Here is a 5,660-nt window from a genome sequence, read left to right as displayed (position 1 = left end):
TACTCTCATGATGATAGTGGAAGTGCCATGCGACATGTCATTTTTTTTATTTTTTGAGAGATCGACTGAGGCGTTCCTCACAGATCCGACATGTTCTAAGATGCGTTGTTTAAGGGCTCTTGTAGTAATGCCCACATATTTCATGTCGCAGCTGCAGTAGATACAGTACACGACTCCAATAGCATTGCAGTTGATGAATTGTTCAATGGTGAGTAAGTTGCCATAGCGGTCCCGTATGGTGGACATCTTGCAGTTTCCGCAGGGAAAGGACCCCTTGAGAGTTGTGTTTTTCTTGGGATACTTAGTAAAATGGCTACTGGTGAGTCTGTCCTTGAGATTTCTTGACCGTCTCCAGCTCATGGATACCTTCTGTCCTATGGTCCTGGAGAGGTCCTCATCCAGGTGTAGGATTGGCCAATGTCTGTCAATAGATTCTTTGATCATCTTCCACTCCTTACAGAAGGTTCCCACAAATCTCAGGGTGTTCTCTTGTTCGGATTTATGAACAGTCTTCTTTTTGGGAAAGAGCAGCGTGTCTCTTGGTATTTGGTTTGTATGCCATTTTGCTCTTTTGATAGAGCGATGGCTATAGCCTCGTTCTAGTAATCTAGTAGTAAGTTCGTCACTCTTCTGTCTGAAGGTGTTGAGGTCTGAGCAGTTCCTTTTAAGGCGCAAGAATTCCCCCTTAGGATGTTTGTGATGGTGGGTGGAAAATGTGAGCTGGTTTGATGAAGAAGACTATTGGTGGCTGCTGTTTTGCAGTACAATTCAGTTTGTATAATGCCATCTGAGGCTTTATATATATTGAGATCCAAAAATGATACTTGATTGGTGCTGATATGGTGTGTGAGCTTAAGGTTGATGTTATTGCAGTTTAATTCTTCAATAAAGGATAGTAGTAATTTCTCATCGCCTTCCCATATCATGATGATATCATCAATGTAGCGCCACCAAGCTACTATGTGTTGGGTAAATTTGTCATTGTCAGGATGCATGACAATTTATCTTTCCCACCAACCTAAATATAGGTTGGCGTACGTGGGGGCACAGGCGGCACCCATCGCTGTGCCCCGGATCTGAAGGTAGAAGTGGTCATTGAAGGTAAAGTAATTGCGAGTTAAGACGAATTCCAGAAGTTCAATCAGTAAGTTGTGGAATTCACTGTCATCGACCATACCAAGGAAGTACTGTACTGCTTGTATACCCACCTGATGATTGATGCTGGTGTATAAAGATTCGACATCAAGGGTAACCAGGAGTTGGTTATCATCCAATCTGATGTCATGCAATTTTTGAAGTACATCAGTGGTGTCACTCAAATATGAGGGGAGGTTGAGCACATGCTGTCGCAGGTGTAAATCCAAAAAGCGCTCGGTTTTTCGAGTAGTCCCCCTTGTCCAGATACAATGGGGCGTCCAGGTGGTACATTGATGTTTTTATGTATTTTTGGCAGTAGATTAAGGGTGGGAGTTTTGGGTTTATCAGTCGTGAGGTATGCCTTTTCTTCTTTAGTGAGAGTGCCCATGAAGTGAGCATGATCCAGAATCCTGTTTAGAGCAATCCTAAAGTTGTCTGTGGGGTCAAAGAGTATGCGTTTGTAGCATTGTGTGTCTCCCAGCTGTCTCATGGCCTCAGTGGTATACATTACCGTCGGCCATAGTACTATATTTCCCCCTTTGTCGGAATGTTTAATTACTATATCCGACCAGGATTGTATCTCTCGTAAGGTATTCCGCTCTGTTGTGTTCAAATTGTCTCCATAGTTAGGGTTCTTCCTTGATTGTAAGTATATTTTGTCTAAGTCTCTATATTTTGTCTAAGTCTATATTTTTTTGTAGTCCCTATACTTTCTCTTCTACTCATTTTTGTGCACTTAGCCACCATTATTGGTACCCTTTATAATTACTGATACCTCATTAAACCACACACACCTACACGTTACCCCATCTAATCCCACACCCGCCTCACCCACTTAGCCCCATTAGAACTCAATCATCACTACATGGTTATATAATTAACTACCTATTTTCAACGACCTTCCCTCTATTTCATGTTTCTTTAAGAACTATGTTAATTTTGGTTTGTTAATTTCAAACTCTTTTCCTAGGTATCAGGTTTTAAAATTTAACCACAACCTATCATATTCCCACGTTTTGGGGAATTTATATGTTAAGGCTGCCCAGCAACTGCTGAACTCGTGTAAGATGGTTGTATTACACACCATCGTCTATTTCTCATATATTAACAACGCACTTGCTAAAGTACTAAGTTATATCCTATTAACAACAATCATGCCCTTTCCTCTCATCCAGCTTCCTCAGGAACCAACTGTCCATACTGATTCATTTTCTGTTATTTATTAATATCAGCTAATAATTATTGAATTTTTTTCCTTCCAATTTTTCCCTTTTTCCCTCCTATCATGTCTTCAGAATTTTTTAAACCTCTATTTATTCTTTCAATGACCGACAACCGAATAAAACCTTGAGGATTTTTTATTATTTCTTGGAGTACCATTCTGTGTATGCTGTGGCCACCCGATGACTCAGTAACCAGTATGAATGCATCACATCGCTATTAGCCCCTGACACAAACTACTTTGTGAACCTGGTTACCAAGCAACGGCTACCTAGCAACTCAAGATCAACAAACGCGCTGAGCACCAGGCACCAGTAAAACCGGTGAAGCGACTTCCGGTCAGACGTAACTTCCGGTCAGATGCGACTTCCGGACAGACGCGATCGCGAGATTTCCGGTCAGACGTGATTTCCGGTCAGACGCGATCGCGGGATCGCCAACGCAGATCTAATGAATGATCCGGCTGCATGTCAGCTACTTCTGTATGATCCTACACATTAACTGCAGGAAAGGCTACAGACACCCGATTTACCTAACAGTACAGTTCCTCCAATACGGAGATGACGTCACTAATATTGACTTCCGGTCTCCAACCAATCTGCAATTAGAATGATGCCAAGCCTCCTCTGTCCCCTCCCCTTTCTACCTTAAATACGGCAGCTATTCCTAATGCCCTGACACAGTGAACAAGCCACCCTGGTGAAACGGCCGTCTGTGCTCAGTGATGCTGAACCTTTTATAGTTCAGATCACTCTCTGGTATCCCCTGGTATTGTATGTGTCCACTGGGACTCTCTGTATTACTACAAATTATTTAATTAATATATTTTTTTCTTTGTTTGCTAAAGTGATCCTTAAATTTTTCTTAGATGCCATAGACCACTTTTTCTTTTCCATATAAAATGCATATGTCTCTTAGCATTTTTACGTGCATAGCAGTATTTTGTACCATTTGTTTCTAAGCCTATTTATTTGTAATTTGTGCATGCTACTTATCAGCACCATATCAATGGCTATTTCGCTATTTAGTTATTTTATAACTATCATTATGTAACCTAATTCAGGCTCTTTTTTCTCATAATTTTCTGTACACTGGTCCTTTGGCCTAGCAAAGTAGCCTGTTATAAATCGAATTTTTTGAGTACATCATACTGTCTTCAAATCTTTATTTTCAATAGGTGAGCCTAACCTACCTCTCTCATCCACTGTCCACTATAACATATAAGACAGTGGACAGCAGAAGGTGGGGTCCCCTCCCTATTCTCTACTTATCTCACCTATAATTCTGTACCCTCTCATCCAGATGCGAGACCAATCTCTACAATGCCCACAGTAACAGAGAATCTGCGCTATTAATTGGACAGCAGAAGTACTCTTGTTGCTCATCCTCTATTACACTCTCTCATTTGTGTCATAGTGTTTCAAATACTGCCATATTTCAGCGGAAACGCCCAATCTCATCCGATCTTGGAAGCTAAGCATTGATAAGCCTGATTAGTACCCAGCTGGGTGACCACTTGGGAATATCAGGTGCAGTAAAGATTTAACCTCTGATCACAAACAGCAGAAGTGTTAGAGCAACTTCTGAATCTTCAAAGTCTGTACCTATTTCTTGGCTACTCCCTTAATAACCCTAGATCATTACTACTTTTTATGGCAATTTTGCTTTTGTTTTCTTATGAATGTCGTTTAGAATCAAATTCATACAAACGTCTTTTTACCTTAGGATCTTCTCTGTAGCAAACATAGCTTCTACCAGGGGATAACCATCAGTTAATTGTCATTTCAATTGTGAATTATATTATAATTATACCCCCTTTTTTTGTGCCCTCTATCTTGATCAATTAGGCTAATAGATTTCTAATAACCTACTATCACTACATTTGTGATTACATTTCAATTTCATTTATTTGTGCCCTTTATCTTGATCAACCAGGCATCTATTTGTTTTCCATATATTTTTCCCCATAGGTGCTCCTAATTTGTTATCAGGCTCATCCTGATTTTTGTCAATTAATTTTGAATCAGATTCTTCTTTCCCTGTGTGAAATTTATCAACTACTTTATTTATTTATTTATTTATTTATATACTTTATACATTTGAACACATCTTTCAGTGGAGATTGTTACCAATATATGTATATTTTGTGTATTTGAACATTTTTCTGTATCAAAGCTCCTTTTTTATGCGGAACTAAATTAAAAGTTAAGTTTTAATAAAGTTACAAATTTCAAAGTGTGCCCCAAAACAGAGTTTTTCTTTTTTCTCTTTTCTATCCAATTTATTACTGACTCTGGGAGCACCACCAACCTATAATAATTATCAGGTACCTTTTTAAAGGATCTCTATGCTTAGTGTTGTTGGTCAATTTAACAGTTTTCTACAAGTATTGTACAAACCCATGTTCATTGCTATAATAACTTTCCTGTGCGGAACCAAACCAACCGTCTCTGTTAATCTCAAAGCAAAAACAAGCTAGCCAAAATGGGTGAAACAGTGCAAGCAGATGACCACCATAAAACAGTTTGGTGTTTTTTTCTTTGTTATTAGTCCACCTTCCCAAAATAACAATAGACTTGATTCTACACGTAAGTGTTCATAATAAAATCAGCACTCGGAAATAATAGATTTTTTTATAGTGTTGAATGAAATGCATGAAAGTGTAGGAATAATACAGTATGATAGATCAATAAGGAATTCCATTTTGTCAAATGGAGTAATGAGCACTGGTGAATAAATACAATATTTATAACTGCAAATGAACCACTCAAAGTACGTAGATGATTACAATTCTCTAGGACTGTTCCTTTAGTAGCATTGATATGTCCTGACTCCCCAGGAGACAATGGAAAGTTGCCTGTTATAGTGGGCACCAATACGAATATGTATCAGAACCTTATACGACAGTGTGAGAAACTTGACCAAGAGCACACAGGTAGCAAGGACCAGGGGTCCTCGGACAGCATTTGTAGGTGTCGGAAGGTAGCTGATGAGAGGCAGCTACATACAAGAATGGAGCAAACCGCTTCAAAGTTTGATTTAGAATCCTGTTTCATTGGAAGCAATATTAATGAGGGTAGCAAACAATGCCTGATGGAAAAAGTACAACAGAGAGTGTACACCCCCTCTAAAAGCGAATGGGACTTGGGCACCGCTGTCGGCGTGGAACACCATATCAAGTTGACAGACGACACGCCTTTCTAAGAAAGATCAAGACGCTTGGCTCCAGCGGACTTTGAGGATGACTGGAACCATTTACGGGGACTGCTGGAAAACAATGTAATCACTGATTCCGAGAGCCA

General features: G+C 39.6%; 1 pseudogene; it reads left to right on the top strand.

Moving 5' to 3' along the window:
* Positions 1-3,780: 3,780 nt before the first annotated feature.
* Positions 3,781-3,899, top strand: LOC134950095 (5S ribosomal RNA; annotated as a pseudogene).
* The last annotated feature ends 1,761 nt before the right edge of the window (positions 3,900-5,660 follow it).

This window comes from Pseudophryne corroboree, chromosome 8, assembly GCF_028390025.1.
Source record: "Pseudophryne corroboree isolate aPseCor3 chromosome 8, aPseCor3.hap2, whole genome shotgun sequence".
NCBI classification, from domain to species: Eukaryota; Metazoa; Chordata; class Amphibia; order Anura; family Myobatrachidae; genus Pseudophryne; species Pseudophryne corroboree.
Note: the sequence above shows the minus strand (reverse complement) of the source record. Positions and strands in the feature narration are given on the sequence as shown.